The sequence below is a fragment of the Paroedura picta genome, chromosome 1 (assembly GCF_049243985.1).
Source record: "Paroedura picta isolate Pp20150507F chromosome 1, Ppicta_v3.0, whole genome shotgun sequence".
In the NCBI taxonomy this organism is placed as follows: Eukaryota; Metazoa; Chordata; class Lepidosauria; order Squamata; family Gekkonidae; genus Paroedura; species Paroedura picta.
In genome coordinates, this window is record NC_135369.1 from 47,998,616 (window position 1) to 48,020,753 (window position 22,138).

At 40.3% G+C, this 22,138-nt stretch overlaps 1 long non-coding RNA gene across 2 annotated transcripts in view; it reads right to left on the reverse strand.

Moving 5' to 3' along the window:
- The window catches only part of LOC143836514 (uncharacterized), a 31,507-nt gene extending 16,881 nt beyond the window's left edge, over positions 1-14,626 (reverse strand). The window contains exon 1 of one of the 2 annotated variants that reach the window (XR_013230640.1): positions 14,519-14,626. This is a non-coding gene — a long non-coding RNA (uncharacterized LOC143836514). Of the gene's footprint in view, positions 1-12,241; positions 12,497-14,518 lie in introns of those variants that run through there. The other variant, XR_013230644.1, reaches the window with a different exon arrangement.
- Positions 14,627-22,138: the final 7,512 nt, after the last annotated feature.

Sequence of the window (22,138 nt, forward strand, 5' to 3'; positions counted from 1 at the left end):
GTCTTTTCTCTGAGGAAACAGCACAATTTCCCACTAATGGGTCTTCCGCATCTTTTCATTTGAGATATATTTAGTCCCTATATGACACAGGTGCAATTCACATGAGGCTTCTCTCTCTGCAGTTTAGCTATAATGGCGTTTCATCCAGTGTATATGAGTATACCACTGAACACAGAGTCAATATTATTTATTCTGATAGTCTTGTTCCCCTCTGGGGGATGTGGTTGTTTTCAGGCCACCATGACCGGGGTTATCAGAGCCAATCCTTGGGCTCAGTCCATAATTGCTCACGGGGATCCCTGAACTGGGGCCAGTGGTTTGTCCCTCCCGACACACACACACACTGCCCCCACTCCCCTTCAGACTTATGTCTTGCAACATGCTGTGATTTCTGGCCTATTGATTAATGAGTCTTTCAGCAACAAGCCACCTTAATCTTTCCTTAATTGCCTTAATGGCTGTACAGCCTCTCTTTTATTCTCTCTTCCCACAATGTTGTTGCAAATGCTTTTGTACCTTAACTTGGTGCCCAAACTAATGACTTTGAGAAGACTGGCTGAGTTCTATTTTGGTTCTTCTTTTCTTTGTGTCCTTTAAATTCCCTTTGCCAAATGCCTTTTTATGTACTCAGTTGATGGATGGTTCCTTGCTTGATGGCAAATTTTCAAAACTCGGCATAAATAAACCAACACTTAACACAGCAAACTGGACGTCATAAAAAAAAGGACTCATTCCTAGTTTGTTTTCAGTGCTGAAGCCTGGATTCAAAGATCATCTGAGGCGACACAACAGGCGCCCAGGACATGTAAGTATTTTGTCACTCAAACATCAATAATATTCAAGTCCATACTGCGAATTTCAATTATCACCATAATAATTCTCACTAAAGACGGCAGAGGACTTGTGCATGGAAGACCAAGCTCAGAAATAAATGTCACATGTTGAGAGTAAATCTTAAGAACTACCCTTCTCCCAAGCACTGTTGAGTTTAATAGGCAAATTTAATCGACACAGAGTTTAATATGCGTTAAAACCAAATTGGCCATATTATAGGCAGTCATCATGATCCATGAGTAGAGATTTGCAGGCAGAAGGAGCTTTCCATATATATCACCCTGCACGCACTTCTCCCAGGCAACCAAGGACTTGTGACTTCAGAAACAGTGTTGTGTAGCATGGATTAGAATTCCGGGGAGCCACGTTCAAATCCCCCAGTAGTCATGGAACTCACTGGGTGACCCTGGATCAATCATACTCTCTCAGCCTAGCATACTTCACCAGGAGAGGGTAAAATGAGTAGGAAAGATTCATGCAGAGAGCCCTGAGTCCCATGGAAGGACAGGATAAAATTGTGATAGGCAGATTTATATCTCACCCTGAAATTTTGATAAGACCAGCTTCCAGTTTTTAAATATGTAGTGCTGGTGAGAATCATGGGAAGGAGGCATGTCAGGTAGCTTCTGTTCCACTAACCATGGCATCAAGAAGGTGATTGTTTTATTCATGATAAAGGTAAAGGTATCCCCTGTGCAAGCACCAAGTCATGTCTGACCCTTGGCAGACTCAATACAGGGTGGCCTTGCCAGTGCCTCTTTTTATTCATGGTAGATGTCTATAAAGACCCCTGAGGGATCACAGGCTGAGGTGGTTTAACACCATACAGGCCCCCCCTCCTCTCCTTTCTCTGCTGGTACATACAACCACCTCTGCAGGCCCGATGGAGGGTAGCTGGGGGAGGGGGACAGCTTGATTAGTTGCTGATGTTCTTAATTGTATTAATCATGTTATTGATTGTTGTCTGTTCACAGAGAGGGATGATACACAAACTGAAATATTACTATTACTACCAACAACAACGTCTACAACATTATTCTGCCATCCATAGCATCTAGACATGTGGCAGGTGGGCCTTTACCACTTCTCTGAAAGTGATCAGAAAAGCAGAGGGTGTTTAGTTATGCCAGAGTCAAGAAATGTAGCTAGAAAAAGGGTATCCAATCATCTCAGAATTCCTAATCCAACCTTTACTGAATGGAGGTTGAGTATACTAGGAGGGATATATGAATCCAAAATATGATTGCCTTTTTATTTTATACTTCTTTTCCTCACCCCTATAAAAATCTAATCTTCTACATAATAATATATAGTAGCAGTTTCACATAATTCCAGTCTCATCCAGGAGGATGTTGTTTGTAATCTCACCTCAGCTAAGAGGACAATACTCTTAGTCAAATCACCTCTTTCTGCAATCCAAGGATAATGCTATTGCCCTGCCGTACTGGGAGCTGTTGCAGGGGTTGCTGAGATAGCGTGTGAAGCATTTTGAATATTTAAAATGCCCTATATGAATTGTTCTTGTTATTTATTACCACAACCACTACTGGATCAGAAAAAGTAGCTTTTATGGGCAGCAGATGCCCTGGGGAATGGATGGGAAGGGGGGTCTGATGCCTCTGAACAGCAGGCGGTGGAGGAGGATAACCCATCCATTCAGTTAGATTCAAGTGGGTAGTCATCTTGGTCTGAAGTAGCACAACAAAATTCCAGTGCAAGACAAGATAACTTGCCAGCATGGCTTGTCACTTGCAATGATGCTTCCATGCTTGCATGGAGACGGATGGGGCAAGCAACTGGTCTCTTAATCATTTCTTTTCACAACTGGGAAAGTGTCTGCCATTTATTACTAACCTTGACATTTTTATTTCACCAATGTTTTTGTGAACTACAACTGAATTCAAAAAGACTGATCAGCCTTCTTAGCAAAGAATTATCATAGGGCACAATATAGCATGATTTAGATGTTATGATATAGTTTACTAATTTGACACTAATTTACCTTTGCTTTATATCTGTACTTTTATGATCCTTGTTCCATTTGTCTGAGGAAATGTGCATGCACACAAAAGCTCTTCCATTCAGTGTCCATCACTCCCGGATGGTGACCAAAAAGCAAATTGGACCATGTGTAAAGCATGTAAGCCAAACCTTGCTCAGCCTATAAGTACTTCTGGAATTCTGAGAAGGGGTGGTAGATGCTATCACAAGAGGGCTATCATGTGCGCTCCCTCCATACATATTTTAAACATAAATTTTCCATTCCGACAGAAAGTAGAATGCCAAGGAAACTTTCAGGTTAATAAGCTGATTTCAGAGCTACTTGATTAATATTTGTCCAACTGAAATGAAATGTTGTTGGCGGCCTTAGTACCATCTGCAAGACTGAGAACTCTGATATGGTACTCTGACATAACTGGAGTCAATAGTGGGCATCCCTCAAGTGTTTGAACAATAGACTTTGCTTGGTGTGTGTGCACCAGTGACAACTAGAACTACTGTGAGTCCCTTGTATTTCCTATTAGTTGACAGAGCTCCATCCCAAAGCTGTATTTTAGCCATGTTTGGAGGCAGTGAAAAACTGGATGAAGGTAAATAAACTAAAATGTAATCCAGACAAAATAAAAGTGCTGTTGGGTGGGAATTAAGCTGTTGTGTAAATAAATGTGCAACCTACTTTGGATATGGGTTGCCAACTCCAGCCAAGGAAATTTTTGGAGAATCGGAGGTGATGCCTGGAGAGCATGGATATTAAGAAGGGGAGGAAGTCCACTCTCAAAAGCTGCCATTCCCTCTGGAGGAACGGAATATCTGTGCTTTATGATCAGCATTAAATACAGGAGATCTCCAGACACCGCCTGGAGGATGGCAACTCTAGGTTACAATACTTAACCAAAGGAACATGTATGTAGCTTTGATGTTTTTACTGTTGATGGGATGCAGGTGACTGTAATTATCAGGAGTGTCTTTTACTACTGTAGAACGGTATTGTTCATGGAGAATAAGGAGGAGTATTCCACCACATGCCATCTGCTTCCCTGGCTCCCAGTGGGAGTAGGTGGTGGGTTGGTTGCCACTGTTTTCTGGTAGTCTGTATTTTAATTAGTGGTTTTAGGGGGTTATAGGGGTTTTAGGGGATTGTACTGTTTTCCTTTGTAACCTGCCATGAGCCAGCTTTGCTGAGAGTGGCAGGTAATAAATGATGATGATGATGATAGGACCTTGTCACACATGCATCCACTATAACAAGCTCTTTTTGGGGTTTGCCTTGAGAATGTTTCAAAAACTTCAGCTGATACGAAATGCAGCAGCTAGAATCTCAGCCATTACTCAATGAAATGATCATGCAAGGTTAGCTTTTTATGGATTATACTACCCCCCCCCCCATGTGTGTCCAGGTCCAGTTCAAAGAGCTGCATCCAAAGTACATGATGGACCCCGCACTTCCTCTGTGAACCTGGAGATTAATGGAGAAGTCTTAGAGGTTATGGAATCCCTGCCTTGGGAAGAAAGAATTGTATCATCGCTTCAGATTGGTCTAGAACATTTTTTTAAAGTCAGAAAACAAGGACTTTTTGGCTGTTCTTTGTTTATACCATTGGCTGCTTTAATTTCGTTTGTTTTTTGATGTGGAACACATCAACTTCTGCACTCCCTGTAACAGAAATGATAACAGACATGACGTCCATTGTCCTGCTTCAGGAAGTGTGCCAGAAGATGGCAGATGTGCTGCTACCACCTCTGCTGTCCATCTAGGTTAGGAGAATGGGAATGACCTTGCAAGGAGGGCAGCAGATGTGGCAGCGGCTGCTGAGGCTGTGTGCTGAGCTGATGCCGCCCGTCTCCCACACCCACTTCTGCCCTCAGGAATGTGGGGACATCCTCACAAGACAGACATGGCATGGCAAGTTGTGCTCAGTGCTGTGCTGTGCCAGCCACCCCCCCCCCCCTTATGTGGAATGGAAGAAACAGAATGAATAAAGCAGTCAAGAGGGTAAAACAACATAGCTTGACTGCTTTATTCCTTTTGTTTCTTTCTTAATAGGTTAAATTCCTTTTATTGATACATTTTTAAGTAGAACTCTTCTACATAATCCAACCTAAAGTTATTATTTCTGTGATTTTATTTTTAAAAAATTATGAACTGCCTTAGGTGCTTGTATGGGCAAAAGTCAATGATGTAACTAAATTATACTAAACCAGACATGCCACAACTAGGCCCAAGAATGAAACTCAGGATGAATCTATGTACCCAAGGAAATTCAGTCATCCCTGCAGCGTGGTGTCTCTACAGACATCCCAACAGCAATCAAGACACGAATGCCAGGAAGCAGTCTGTGGGACAGAGTTTCAATTTTTCCAAAACAGGTAACAAGTAGTGAAGTAGATGAAGGAATGCCAAGCAGGTAGACAGGTACGGCTCCAGAGAATAAGAGCTATTCTTCTTGACATCCTTTTAAATTTAAGATTATGAGGGGTTACCTGGAAACTTCTGCATTCAAAACTCATGCAATGTGCTTTTTCTTAGCATCATTAAATCTTCACGGAAGTAACCAGGGAAACTGTTGTGTTATGTACATGCATGGTCTACTGTGTGTTTGTTGCACAAGATGACTTACTGATTGGTACATGAACTGACGTTTCTGGACTGGGCTATTCTGGTTGGGACTAACAATGCTATCCTAAATGCTGTTGAGGTCAGTGGACTTATGGGAAAGTAATTTTTAAGATGTCCTACTCACTACTGAATCAAACACGGTGCAAAAGAAATTGTTTCCTACCCTTTCATTTTCATAACGCTGGATGGTTACCCAATGAAACTGATTAGGAGAGACAAAAAGAATGTACTTCTTAAAACAATGCATAATTGACCTATGGATTTCATTGCCATGAGTTGTGGAGATGACCAGCAGTTTGCATGACTTGAAAAGGAGAGAAGACAAATTCATAGAGGAGGATAAGTCTGTCAACCATGGTTAGCCATGATAGAACATTGATGTTTCAAGGCTCCATATCAGTTTGGGTTCAAACAGCATGCCTTCATGCCTCATTTGCCTTCCCAGAAGCATCTGACTATCCTAGATGGATCTTTGCTTTGATCTGGTCTGCTTAAGTTCAACTTTGATATAAATTTAATATCTTTAAGCATTGTTTTTGCTGAAAAGCAAGGTTGACAAGGAATCCAATAACAGCAACAATTTATATCCTGCCCTTCCAGTTGCTTGCTATACTTTAATAAGTATTATTATTTTATTATTATTATTATTCGATTTATTACCCGCCACTCCCTTGCGGCTCGTGAAAGTATAAAGGTAAAGGTATCCCCTGTGCAAGCACTGAGTCATGTCTGACCCTTGGGGCGATACCCTCCAGTGTTTTCATGGCAGACTCAATACAGGGTGGCCTTGCCAGTGCCTTCCCCAGTCATTACCGTTTTACCCCCCAGCAAGCTGGGTACTCATTTTACCGACCTCAGAAGGATGGAAGGCTGAGTCAACCTTGAGCTGGCTGCTGGGATCGAACTCCCTAGCTAGTGTAGGCTTTCTCAACCAAGATTTCATGAAACCCTGGATGGGTGGGAGTTAATTAATTTTTAATATTTTTAAAAATTTGTTAAACATTTATTGGCTGGTATGGCCATATATGGTCATGTCGACCTGCTTCCCCTCCCCAAATGGCCAATGGGCTTGGAGGGGTTGGGAAGAGGCCTCAGGTGGGCATGTAGACAGGTATGCCTCCAAATCATATTCTGCATGATCACACCACTTCTGAGATTTCTCAAACTCTAAAGAGTGTTTCAGGGATTTCTCAATGGTAAAAAAGTTGAGAGAGGCTGATCTATACTGATTCTGTACAAGGAGAAAAGGCTGGGCCGGTGCTCATATGGCAGGACAAATCCTCATAGCCCCCTCCTGGCCCTGGCCCACTTTAGGTATTCCATTGCCCTGCATTCCTGTTTTCCCCACAGGTGCCAATGGGGCCTATCCAGTCACAGGCCCATGTAGACAGGCCTGCCTATCTATGACGTCCCATCAGGGACAAGAAATGCCGCACTTGGCTCCATGCTGCTTCGTGGCATTGTGGGGGTTGAATGGGGCATTTAAAAAAAATTGCACCAAGGTAGGATTGCATTGTTACACAATCCTACCTTCCTGCAAATAACTCCACCACCACCAGTGCCCCCCCCATCACAAGCAGAACCTTTCTGCCCCAGCTGTGTTGTAGGGATGCAGTAATCCAGGATGGACGGAGTTTGGTGTAGTGGTTAGGAGTGCAGATTTCTAATCTAGCATGCCAGGTTCAATTCTGTGCTCCCCCACATGCAACCAGCTGGGTGACCTTGGGCTCGCCACGGCACTGATAAAACTGTACTGACCGAGCAGTAATACCAGCGTTCTTTTAGCCTCACCCACCCCACAGGGTGTCTGTTGTGGGGAGAGGAATGGGAAGGTGACTGTAAGCCGCTTTGAGCCTCCTTCGGGTAGGGAAAAGTGGCATATAAGAACCAACTCTTCTTCTTCTTCTTCTAAATGGTCTCCCATCAGGACAGAAGAAGTGATGGAGCATGTTGCTCTGCCACAAAGCACTGCCGGCAGCCCCGAGCAGCACCACTAATGCGGAATTGGCCCTAGTGTGCTGCGAAAGTGACACCTGTAACTTTATTTATTTATTTATTCATTCATTCATTCAATTTGTATCCCACTACTCCCCAATGGGCTCATGGCGGGGGTAACATAATCTTAAAACCCCATTAAAACACCCCCATTCAAAGACTTAAAAACCCTTTGGGTGGCACAGCACTGGCTTACGTTCCTTTAAAACTGGATCTGCTATGCTAGTATGTACCATACTTTGAAACTCTGAATATTTTAGTCGTGGGGATGAGATAGGGCGAGAAAGTAGAGATTTGTTCATTTATGTTAGATACAAACATGGTTCATAATCAACTGCAAAGCAGGAAAACAGAGTGATATTTGTATATTGAGCAGACATTGCACACTTTATGTTTATTCTCATAGGAAACTTTACTCAGTGCCTGCCAACCCTGTAGAAAACTTGAACTGCTTTTGGACTGTCCTGAGTCAATCAAAGCAAGATTTCTAGTGCAGGAGAAAGCATCATTCAGGATGCCCATTGAGGATTGCTGAAGGACATGGGGAACTAACTGGTTATTGATTACTAATGTATTGCTTCCTTTCTGTAAGAATCCATGGATTATCTCCAGGAGTAGTAAAACATCTGTAGCATCAAAAATTCCGGACTGGCTGAATGGACCAGTTTGTAGAATGAAAGAGAAAAGTGGCACACTGACTTGCCCAGCTCCAGGTTAGGGAATTTCTGGAGATTTGGAGGTGAGGACTGAGGAAGGTGGGGTTTAGAGAAAGTAGGGCCATCAGCAGGATATAATGCCATGGAAACCACCCTTCAAAGCAGCCGTTTCCTCTAGGAAATCGGATTTCTTCAGCCTGGAGATCAATTGTAATTGCAGGAGATCTCCAGGCTTCAACAGGAAATGGATTATCCTATGATACATGCACAAGCAACTGCCTTTTTGAATCTTTGATACAGAAATTTAAATTTTGAAATGGAAACTGTTATCTGGTTATTTGTAGTTATCTACACATTCACCCAATAGAACTGGAATGAAATTATATTTGCTGTACAAATTGCTTTGTATATGATCAGTTCTGATTCTTTAAAGTACGTTTTCCAGTTTTTTAGTGGACTCTTTCTCTTTAAAAATGTTTTTTTAACTTTCACATTATCCTCCTTCTTGGCTTGGTGAAGCTATGGCACTCCTACACTCTTTGTGACTATGCCAGTCAGATGTAATGCATCCCCTTACACCCTATTTCTGAAGTTGCTGGCAGGCAGCTCAGACTGGAAATCTGCTGAGACCCTGCTGGGCCACCATACATGGCTGATGGGTTACAATTCACTGACTTACAAGTTGTTTTGGCTTGATTTATAACATTAAATCATATCCTGAGAGGGAGGGAAAAAACAAGGCTGTTGGATTGCAACCTCTGGCAGTCCTTAATATCTGTCATGATCTCCCTTCCCTGGAGGATGCAGTATGGACACTTGTCGATGTGAGGCAGTGTGGAAAAGTGGTGAGAAAATCTGAGTAGGATCTGGTTCAAATCCCCACTCTGCCATGAAAGTGGATGGCTTTGGGCTAGTCACACACAATCAGCCTAACCTACCTTGTTAGGTGTTGTGAGAATAAAATGGAGAAGCTGTGAAGAAGAAAAGTGGGTTATAAATGAAGTAAAATAAATAAATATGTGTCCTTGAAACCTGAGGTCAGAAGAGATAAGGCAGAATATAAATATTTTAAATAAATGGGAGTTCTTCTCATTCCCCTTTCCCTCTCATCCTCTGTATTATTAGTATTCATTTATTTGATTTTTATACTGCCGCTCCCATAACTGGCTCACAGTGGTTAGCAAAATAGGAACATCCATACAATTTAAAATCCCCATATAACAATTAAAACAGTTTACAACATATGGCAAATAGCAGCGACCTAACATAACCATCCCCCCTATTCCGGGCATTGGTCAGTGTAGATGAAATAGTAACTGAAAGTATCAAAACTTCTTTTCTTCATTAGATGAGGCTGGAGACTGGCTATAAGACTGAGGGAAGTCAGCTAGTAGACGGTGGGTCATGTTACATGGATCTGTCAAAAATGACACCCTCATACCAAGTTGTCTCTCTACCCCTTAACCTATCCCTGATGTGACATCAGCAAACTATTAACTTTCCACCCAAGCTCTAAATCTTCTCACTCATCACTAGATGATGCTGGCAAGGGCAAGGAGACGAATAATGTGAAAAATGACAGGATGAGTGGTCCTATGTGTGTCGGGAGAAGATACTGACATTTGGTACCACTTTTCGACAGCATGTGGGCAGCATGAACTTCCAGGTTATGGCACCTTTTGTAACTGCAGAACAGTTAAACAAACCAGAAGACCAAGCATGTCACTTGGCTAATCTGAAAGGACACATTTATTTTGAAGCTAGAATTTCCAAATGCTGCTGATGGAGTACGCAACCTAACTGCAGGAGTGGGGGTTATCAGGCTTACTACTAGGAAGAACCCATATACTTATATAGACATATACACACATATCATTTGGGGAGGGCAGTATATAAATACAGCAAATAAATAAATATTATATTATATTCATAATTCATGTACATATTATATACATACATACATACATACATACATACATACATACATACATACATACATACATACATACATACATACATACATACATACATACATATATATATATATATATATATATATATATATATATATATGTATATGTTGATTTTATTCTGTCATATGCTGGTCAGCATGCTATAATTATAAGTGAATGCATAACTACAAAGTCCTAATAATTTATCCACATCCTTTAACTTAGAAACTGGAAACACTTTTGGACATCTCTATTGTTGCTCTTAGGCAATAACTTCCTTGTTTTTATATTCACCAAACACCTAAAAAAAACTTTTAAAATAGTGGAAGTCAGTGCAGTAGAATATTTATTTTGATATCTACAATTTGCCCAACCAAGTTTGCTAACCATGATGTTATGGGAGAGAAGCATATCTTAAAATATTAAAATTGTGTCTGGTAAGTCACATTTTTACTGCTAAAATATATATAATGACTCTTAGATTAAGCTTCCAGATAAATTTAATATATAGGTTAAAATAACTAATCCCCAGAACAGGAGCAGAAGTAATATGAATCTGCAGAGGATAGACAAAAACTGCAGCACAGCAGAATTGCTGAACACATTTTCCAATTTTATTTACCTAGAAAGTGGAAGTACATTTTAGTTTTATATGCTGCACGTTCATCCCACATGTGGCTCATCTCCTTAATAAGAATGTTTCACAGTAATCTTTGCACAACGAACAAGTGGTCCACCTTTGCACAGGGATAAATTCTGTTTCATAATTTTAGGATCACGACGGTGGAACTGTATCTGAATAATTGACTTGCCTGTATGCTTAACAAAACACAACAAGCTTAATAAATTTTCCCAAGAGGATAACAAAAATGTTAAAAGCTTTACTATTTACTATCACTAATTGTAAACTTAAATAAAAAATGAACACATAGTTTTAATTGTGCCTTATACTGTACTGTTTTTTAATGAACATGACAGAAGGAGGAGAAACAGATGTCACTTTTAAAAAGCTTATTAATAAGGAATAATAACATAAGAATAATGAAGTTGTTTGACGCCTTCTGCAGATTCTTTAAAGTGATAATTAAAGAGCCCTGATATTAAGTATTTCCAGAGAAATGACTTTGGTTGTGATCCAATTGAAAATAAATTCACTTGAAATCAATGGGGTCTTACTTCCAAGTATATATATCTGAATCAGGGTCACGGTGCTTGTTGAAAAAAATCCACCACAGGGACATGCAAGTGTTCTAAAATTACATGGCCTGAGATTCTCTGATCTTGTACATATTAATTACTAAATGTTTTGCATATGTATTGATATGCATTTACATTTGCACACATGTATTTCTGTTCCGAATCATACTTCTCTGAGAGTGAGATTAGAATGTAGGTAGAGTCACAATGCATAGTTTACACTTGAAATTAATTCAGTTTTTAAAAGTAACAGCCTCTCTCTCTGAAGTATCTCAGGAATTAATAGGATCTTCGACATTCTAATTTATTTGCAAATATATTTTTCCTACTTCCCACTGCAAAAGAATGCTGAATAAAACATTTCATGGATTAGTACAAATATATCAAAGCAATTCAGCATCATTTTCTTCAAGAAATGTATTCATTGGACATTGCAGAAATGTTTCCTTTAGTGACGTTTTTTTTATTTTTTTCTGCCTGGCATAAATAAAGTTTACCTTGGGAGTTGTATTCCTATATACTGTGAACTTCACATTATTATTTGAATGTATTAGTATTCGGTAGCATTAGCTACTTTGTTAATTGTAATTGCCAATTAAATTGGTATTGCCATGAAATAAAAAAGAAATGTATCCTAGTACTGGATGCTGAATTCTCTACATCTTTCCTTGTATTGAAATAGAATAAATCAGCTGAAAAATAATGTGCTCAAGAAAACCCTGCAAATATGAAGAACAAAATGTTAACAAGTCACTGACAGGCTGAAACAACAACACAGTGTTCTAATAATGTTTGAAGATATACAGAAAGCCCTGCCTATTCCTAACACGAGTGGAAAGCTGCATAAACCATGGGCCATTTGAAATGAAAATGTTAAATTGGTTTTACGCAGTTGTCAGTTTTCACTTAGCTCCGCTGTTTCACATAATTCTTTAGGCAGCAAATGAGAACCTATTATGCACACATGAAAAAGAGAGCAGTGATCCTACCTTTTAAAAATGTGACTGGTAGGTTACAAGTCACTTCAAGCAGTTTCCTTTTGCAGAGACCTCAGCTCTCTGGTTTGTGACACAAAAAAACATAGCAAGGGAGGGGGAGAAAGAGAATATTTTGCGTCTCTAAACCCCAACCCCTCACGTCTTTAGCCTAGCAGATTCTCCTGTGAACTCGCCTGTTGTTGTTCACCATGTCTTGAAGCTTATCCACCTTCACTCCAAAGGCACAAGACCAATTGACTGGAGGGGGGGGGGATGACAACAAACCATAATAGATCAACTTTACAGCCAAAGTCAATAGACTTTTGTGACTGACTTCTGTTGAACAGAATCAGACCTCAGTCTGAGAAAGAGATTTCATTTCTGGTCTAACTAGAATGAGAGACAATGGAACATTAATTTAAAATGGGTCTGGCTCCAAAACATGGTCAAAACATTTGGACTGGGAAGCCCCTAATATCAGAAACTCTGTATTTCAAATCTTTCCAGGCTCATTAGATTTTGGAAGAAGAGAGTATAGGTTGACAGATATGTCACTGACTGCCTCAGATGGCCGTTTCATTTAATCAAAGTATTGGAGCATTGAAGTATGAATAGAATTAAACTATATCCTCAAGTACAAAATTTTAACAGTTTAAACCTTTGACAAAACAGCTGTCCTGCAGCCATGCTGGAACCCAGTATGTTCTCTGCTTTGCATTCATCGTGCCGCATATTAAGTTGCAATGCTAATGACTCGTCCACATACTCTCTAACAGCATTTAAATTAACTTTACAGACCAATTGCTTAAGAAAGGGCATATTAAATAGAGATCATCCGATGCAAGTGCTTCATGGTGCTATCTCAAGAACATTTTTGTGGGACTAAGGCTCACTATTTAGACCTCAGTAGGTAGGACTCTGAGCATGCTTTTTTAGGATTATAATGTTAGAGGCGCAGGAGCAAATATTCTTGATTCAAGAGATGCTTGGTTGCTAAAAATTCAGGTGTAGGTCACATCAGTATCAAAGGCAGGGGTAGTCAAACTGCGGCCCTCCAGATGTCCATGGACTACAATTCCTATGAGCCCCTGCCAGCATTCGCTGGCAGGGGCTCATGGGAATTGTAGTCCATGGACATCTGGAGGGCCGCAGTTTGACTACCCCTAGTCAAAGGGGTTCAATTTCACATCAGCATGCTTTCATTTACACCCTAACCTTTGCTGTTGATAACCTAAGTATGTATTTTTACCACCAGCTCTCACAGGAACTTGAATTGGCACCATTTAGTTCTGGGATAAGATTTCTTGTTCTTTCTGAGAAGTGTGTTAACTTTAAAGTACAATTGTGAGTTCTGTGATCATTTGTGAACAACTACAGAATCGCTTGCCACACCCCAACTGCAGTATTGTGAGAGCTGAACTCACACGGAATAAGTATTAATAACTTCAGTTCATTTACAGTACATTTCAAAACATTTTTAAATAGGAGAATGGACAGCTTAAGAAATTTTATAAAATCTGAGATAAAACACAGGGTATTCAGAGACACTACCTTAAGGTGACCAGATTGTCCCACTTTTGGAGGGACATCCGGGGGCACCTGGCAAATTGTACTTATGTTGAAATTAAAAATATATATATTACAATACTATTTTTACGTTCTATGCATTCTATGAAACTTTTTGTTGCTCCATACAGACCAAATTTTTAATCAAGAACCCCCCCGGTCAATGGTGTCCCGCTTTACCAATGTTAAAATCTGGTCACCTTACACTACCTGGACATATGGATATGCATGCACATTTGCGGGAACCTATATGCATGCACCTACAGATGTACAAATGTTCATTTTGTATGTTTCTTTACCAGTACCCATTTATACACAGAATGTTATAAGCAAAAAAGATAAGAAAAAAGAAAGGAAAGGAAAAAGAGACAAGCAGGTCCCTGCCCCAAAGGAGCTTACAATTTAAACTAGGCAATACGAAAGGCAATAAAGTGGGAATGAGAGTGAAAAAGATGAATGCAAACAAACACAGCTAACACATTCTTAAACTTGATTACTGATGGAAACAAGAGATAACTTTTTCTTCATGCAGGCGATGTCCCCCGGGAAGACAGCAAAAAGGGAGATGCTGGCCAGCGCCTATGCAAAGCAGACTTTTTCAAAGAGCATATAGACAAGGGCAGGCCGGTTCCTATATTAAGGAAGCTCCGTGTAAACAGGTTGGGTGCTTTGGGCCCTGGGGCGACATCTGTATTGACAGCAATGCTGGTACAATTCTCTTACCTTAATGAACTTACTCTTTAATTTCACAGCTTGGCTCTTGTGCTTCGCCTCTTACACAAAAGAGTGGAGCTGTTTTCAGTCCTGAGGAGCCCACCCTTTCCCTCCAACAGCTGTGGAAACTTTAACCATGACAAGGATTTTTGCCCCTTGTGAAACTGTCAAAAGCAATAAATATTTTTCTTTTTCCCCCCATCATTAGACACTCTTAAGAATGCCTCTCTATTGTCCACTGTAATTCCCAGAGCTCACTGGGCAGAAGCGTTATTGTCTAAAATGAATCCTGAAGTGTGAACAATACTGCAGGGGGGGGGGGAGCTGCTACACTTCTCTCCCTCTTTCTCTCCCCCCTCCTCCTTTTAGAGGGTGTAACCGTTAGGAATGTGGTGCTTCTCCATAGACAGCTTTGCCAAAAGAGCACTTGTGTTTTTTAACACTGGTCTTTCAGAAGGACGCTCAAGTTAAAGCATTGTGCCCCACTGTAAATAGATGCACTCGCTAGAATAGAGCTTCTTCACTCCTAATTAGGGAAGTAACTCTAGAAAGACAGAATGTCATTTGCAAGACTGGAGTCTTTGTTGGGTTTGTGTTCGTCCCCACTATGTGAGGTAATTGGAGTTGTACCTTTTAGAAAGCTGCTAATTTCGCATAGGAAGTGCTAACAAGACCTTTGTGTGGCATGTTTTCCTTCTTCCTTTTTAAGGAAGTTACAGACCTTGAGTACTGGGAATGGCTGGGCCAAGGCCTAGAGAAGGAAACTGCAGTAATGAACCACTTCAGCCTGCAGTGAGGAAAAGGAGGCCTAATTTTCAGGCCTGAGAATACTAGGCTTAACAAAAGGTTCTGTTTAAGCTTATTATACGAGACATTCTTCCTGCCTATCCAGCTTTCCTTGCAATGACCCTCTCAAAATAAGTGCAAAATAAGGTTTGAGCAAATAGAAACATGCAACTTTCCAGGTTCAGGGTATAGTTTTCTTTACAAATCCATTTATATAATGTAAGGTGCAATTAGCACGGAGATCCAGCTAAGAAAGGTTCTTTAACAAAAGGCAGGGGAAATAAGTAACAGTGAAATATTAGCTGCAGATTACTGTCTGAAAGGGCCATTCAAATGGTATGCAGATATACAAGTAAAGTCATTTCATTTTAACATGTCTTTCGTATCCACGGATGCCTTTAAACGTTTTGAAGTTTTACTGATTCTACTAATGGCGATTTATCCGGACAGAACAGATCGTGGTTGCTTAACTTTGCCTGAAAGGAAAAGCTTTTTTGACTTTGCAAAATGACTATATCATCAAAATGTCTGTTGGAATTACATGAGAAACATCCAAATGTTATGAATTAAATTACTACTTGCAGGGATAGAAGGGGGGGGGACCTGAAAGAGCTCAACCCCCTCCCTCCCTGACTTGAAATACAGAAGTTATAAAAACAACCAAGTGAAAAGAATTAGAAAGTAACCTTTGCAGATCAGAGGTTAAAATGCAAAGTCTTCAAGTAAGAAAAAATAAATTTGCATTGCTCATAATAGCTTTTAATGCTTTTTGCTTTGCACATCTATCTAATAATAGTGGCAAGGTTAGGGTAAACAATGAAGAGCACGTTTTCATATATTCCACTTTTGGCGTCCCTCATGTGCATTTCTGAAACACTTTCGAGAATGGATATACAAACCTGTGACCTTCAAACAAGCTTTTTGATATAGTCAACACTTTGAATTAAAAATAACAATAGCAACAGGGGTCACAAAATTGAGCCATTTTTGCATTGTAATGAATTCCATTCTGTTGGGTAAACAAAGCTAAATTTTAAAACATAGACCTGACATCTGTGTGGCTCAAGATGCCTTTCTATTCTTTAGGCGGAAGGGCGAGAGAAATGTAAGTACTTTACACGGGGCCTCAATAATTACAAAAATCCCTCAAACACATAACGAAAACCCAATTCAGAGCAGTCACCGGTATTTTCTACACAAGAACAACGAGGGGAAAAATGTTCCATTTCACAACTTAAAAAAAACACACACCTCAATCTTACAAACGACAGCTCTGCTATACAAAAGACAGGCCAATGCTACCATTATGGCGCTAACTCTTATTGACCAGAGATCGGAGGGCCTCCAAAAGTTACTCCTATTTCCGCCCAGCCTTTGTCTGTCTGTTGTCCTCTCTCAAAGGCTTGGTTTGGTATTGTTGCAAAAAAAAAAAGAAAGAAAGAAAAAGAAAAGAAAAGAAAAAAGGGGGGGGGAGCCTGCACCCACATTTATTTCTACCATTCCACCCCTCCACCCTCCTCCTAATTCATACTCGGCATTGTGAAGTTTTGCTATTCATGAATTGATTGGACAACAGCGGTAAGAAAGGCCCAGTGATTAGAGTCTCAGCAGGGGCCTGGATTGTGGGGTATAAACCTAGGGAACTTCAGTTCACCACGGCATTCAGCCAAACTTCCTCCCAGTTCCTCTGGTTCCTGGCCACTCAGGCATCCTTTGCTGCAGGTAATACATTCCTTCATACCAGGAAACTGAATCTTTATAATTAGCCTGCACAGTAGTGTGCACTCCCCTAGAAAGTTGGGGGGCTATGACCTAGGAAGCAATCCTTCTTTAGTGTTTATTAGGCTCACTCAGGGTGGGATTGTACAAAATCTCCCCATTGTCACAACATATGTGTATTTTAAAAACTTAACTTAAGAAGCAAAAGCTGATCCTTCTCAAAGTTACCATGATGAGAATTGTTGGCTCTGTGATCCAATTTAGCCAGTTCATGCTTAGAAATTGTTGTGATATACTTTGATCATCCGTTGTTCTTAGCATTAACTAGCAAAATGGCCATATCGTTACTAAGGCTGTGGTATGTGTGTATGTATGAGTGCATGTGTGCACGTGTGGGGGTGTGCGTGCAGAGAAAATTTGTTTTTTAGAAATGGCACTGAGGGAGACAGTTGAGTACTAAGCATTTGTGTGCTCTTGTCAATGATAGTCGTTCATTTGTTTCTTTTATTCATTAGTTATTTTATACTCCCACCTTTCTACCCAATGGAAACCCGAAGCAGCTTACATCATTCTCCCCTCCTCCATTTCATCCTCACAACAACCTTGTAAGGTAGGTTGGGCTGAGATTCTGTGGCTGGTCCATGGCCACCCAGTAAGCTTCCCTACCAAAGTAGGAATTTGAACCTCATGCTGGGTCACATCATGCAGTTTCAGGAGGAGAGAGCATGTTTTACTCCTACTGCAACAATGTCCCTGTATAGAGTTATGCAGTCCCACAGGCCTGAATGAAGCAGTCTGTGAAACTGGAAGAAAGTATAGTGTTATACTCAGCCTGCTCTCTGCTCATAAGGGTTCCAGAAAAATACACTTCCTTAAATGTTCACTTCCTGGTCACGTGAGGGTATGACAAAATGGTTGGAAGTGGCTTATTCTTAGATCTTCATCCTCACAATCATTTGCTGACAAAGTATCTACATTGTTAGAGTGCAAGAATCACAGACTATCCCAAATGGTTGGGATACTCCCAAGAAATTAATCTAAAAATAAATCACCAGATGAACAAACTCAGACTACTGAAATTGCCATCTTAAATAGCTGATGGCAACCTGAAAATGTGGGACATAATTTTCACCTTAGAACCAGGCAAGAGTTGGAACACAAAGCAAGTCAACCCCCACACGGGATGGGATGGTAGGTTGTGTAAATTCCAATGCCTTTTTGCTTTGACTTGCAGAAGGGGGAGAGCAGTTTTAAGTGTCACAGTGAAGGAAACTCCAATTATTCCCTATTTTACAAATGGGGAACTCAGATTCTTTCATCTTAATCCTATGGGGGGGTGCCACTGTCCTAAGGCCATTGATTTAAGTTGATTTAGAAGAGCATAACTCTGTTTGGGATTATAGTGCTGTTGACATATTTGCAGGTATCAGTCAATATATCTTTTGAAGAGCTGTACCACTTCAAGCAGCAGGTAGAGACTGCATGAATGGATGCTCTCCTATGCCGAGAAAGCTAGGGCATACTTCCCTTCCGTTTGACATACTAGATTGTGTGGGTGTACAGGGTGAGTATCTAAGATGGGATCTAAAATGGTATGGTCCTCAGTGCTCCTGATAATTTGTTTCCAAGAGAGGGAATAGCTTGATTCAGGCCATTCAGTGATGAGGTAATCTCATAATACCAGTCTTAAACTTACCACCACAGGTTTGTGACACCAACACAGGAACACAGATGTTAAGATCCTGAATCAGTACACAAAAACAACTCTTTGGTTCCATGGAAAGCTTTGTGCCACTCAAGCGCATCATACAATGCATTTCTTGATAGATAGTTGGGGTTTAATTTGGCCTTGTAGTAAGTGATGTGGGGTTGGTGGAGCTACAAAGCAGTTTAGAATATAATTATTTTCTCCTCCAGAGTAGTGGTTAGTAGTATAGTGATTAAAGAATGGTGACCTGTCATCTACAGAACTGGGTTGGATTCCCCACTCCTCCACATGCAGCCAGCTGGGTGACCTTGGGCTAGTCACAATTCTCTGAGTGATTACCGCAGAACAATTCTCTCAGAGCGTTCTCAGTCCCACCTACCTCACAGGGTGTTTATTGTGAGGAGAGGAAGGAAAGGTATTTGAAAGCCACTTTGAGACTCCTTTGGGTAGCGAAAAGCACGGTATAAAAAAAATCAACTTCTTCATTACATCTTTTATCACATCAACCTTGGGCAGTAAATTAGGCAGATAGAGAGAGTACCGAGCCCAGGGTTACCTACTGAGATCCCAGAGCTGGGTGGGGAATCAAACCTGGACCCTCAGATTCTAATCTGACACGCTGATTACAAATGCTGTGTCACAAACCTCAATTTGCACCCCAACAACCAATGCAAGGGAAGGTGTCAGTTTGCCCCACAGTCCACTACATCAAATAGGAATGCAATACTTTCAAGCCCTTAGTTAAGACGAATGTTGGTTTTACTTTCCTACTTCCTTCCCACTCTTCTTACACCTAGCACTTACTTTATTTTAATAAAGTATAGCAGCTTGGGAAGTTGTTAAGTGTACAGATGTCAGTCTAAATGTTTTACATGTCACTAGCTTGAATTCATTTACATTTATTTCCCCATTGTTTTATATCTCTTTATGACAATGTACTGCATAATACAGTTTCAATCTTTAATGTACAACTAATTCTCTACCATTAATTTGTCAACATGATTACTGGATGTGCCACAAGTAAAGCAGAATGACTTGAAATATGTAGTAGACATTGCTCGTTCTCTCAAGGAGGATGAAATGACAAAGATTTGCTGAGGAAATTTGTCTTTCTGCCTTGGACTGTCTATAATTTTATGAAAACTGCAATTTGATTGTGATTTTGCAAATGGAAGAATTCTAAATCCCACCTCAAGTAAAAATAAAACATTCATCTAATATATCAATTACCTAAGTTAGAGTGTCCCAACAGAAATGTGAGTTGCAAAACAATCACAGGAAGAAAGGAAGGAAGACATCATACTTGACGGGAGCAATTCAAACCATCTTCTCGTTCACGGAGTCTGTGAAGTGTGCATGTGGTTAGTGTAGATCATTCCCAACTTTGCATTGGGCAAGTTTTGTGCTGCCTAATTGTAGAGTAATTCAAGCTTAAGGTAGGTCCTCTAATTAGGGGTTGCATTTCCAAACACAAAAAGGGATTAAGCCCTGAGGCATCATTGTTTTCAGCATGCACAATTATCATTCTAAATGTTACAGATGTGGAAACTGAGGTTCAGAGATGGGGCTGGTTCTTTAACACTGGCCATCACTTCATTGCAGCATCATGGCAAACTTGCCTGTGTGGACAAGGCATACCACAAATGAAACCATCTCAAAACCTTATTTGTTCAATATAGTTATGCCCCACCTACCTTCACACTGGGCAACTTCCAAAAATAACTTCAAAGATAATATACAGTAAGTACACATTAAAAGACTTGCACTGAAACAGGTACAAAAGCATCAGTAAAATTAATAACTCCAGAGTAATAAAAACAATACCAGCAGCAATAAAATAATAAAACCAACATAGCAGCAATATAATAATAAACCAGGCATTAAAAAAAATAAACATTCAGTGATTTATATAAGCAAGGACATAACACCATACTCAATAACCACCATACTCAAAACAGCTCAACTACTGAAAAAACAACAAAAGACCCACAGGAAAAAAAATACATTCACCAGCAGCTGGAGGATATTTCAGAATTTAGGTGCTACTTTAAGAAAAACATTCTGAGAACCGCAACCACATCATAGCCTGGGGGCAGACATGGAAGGGCCTTGGGGAAAGATCTTAGCTGTCAAGTAGGTGCATATGGAACGAGCCAGTTTTTCATGTCCAGACTTTTAAAAAAATAATAATCAGCATCTCGGCTTGTGCCAAGATCGATACACAATGTAGTTGTTCTTTTAAAACCCACTTTTATATGACTTTATTTTTAACAACAATTTTTGAAACTGAATCATACTTTGCAAAACAAATATATATCACACCGTACAGTCGCTTTCAAAAAGATAGAAAAACACAGCAGCCATAATAACTGCATACAGTGCCTCTGTTTTAAAACTGCCAGGATATGTTTTCTTAAGTTGCCTCAACAAATCATTTTGCCACTACAGTTTACGCCAGTAGAAGCTTCCCAAGAGTCCTCAAAGATAAAGTGTGTTATGGTAAATTTGCCAGCAGGTGGCCAGAGCATAGATAATTGTGGCTGGTTGTGGCAGATGCAAACCATTTTGTCTGTGATACATATAGCAAACAGATCACAGTGGGCCACTGAATGTCCCAAGTTTCCATCTTCAGGGGTATAATATAAAGTCCCTTCAACACCCAGACTAATTTAATGGAGTGGCTTTGCATAGGTGTAATAGTCTCAGTCAAATAATGGAAGTTTCATTATCACTACTTTGTAGACACAATGATGTGTCTACCCAAAGCCTATCCATATTTTGTTATGGTCATCTCAAGTTTCTCTCCATTTATACTTTATTTCTTTGGCCACTCACTTCATTATCCCCAGTTAAATCAAGGATCCAGATGGGATTGTCTAGAGTTGTAGCCATATTCTAGAGATTCACTACAACTTCAACAAAAACACACGGTATGGTGACCAGAAGCTCCCCAAAGACTACCAGGAACCCATCTAGACGCCATAGCTGCTAGCCCATCATAACTGGTCTGCCTACCACTGCAGGGGTTCTGTAGTTCTGTGAGTCTAAAGCTGGCCAAATGATAGTCATTTTCCATTGCAATGGAATCACAGATATATATTCTGCTCCCAAAACAAACATACTAAAAATAATTAAGTGAATTTAATTCACAGTCTGAGCTGATTAATTAGATGCAGAATGATCCAGTGATATACTTGGAGGTTTTAACTGATCTACAGTGACCACACCAAGAACTGTATGGATATATCATAGAGCCAGTTTGGTGTAGTGGTTAGGAGTGCGGACTTCTAATCTGGCATGCTGGGTTCGATTCTGCGCTCCCCCCACATGCAACCAGCTGGGTGACCTTGGGCTCGCCATGGCACTGATAAAACTGTTCTGACCGAGCAGTGATATCAGCGCTCTCTCAGCCTCAC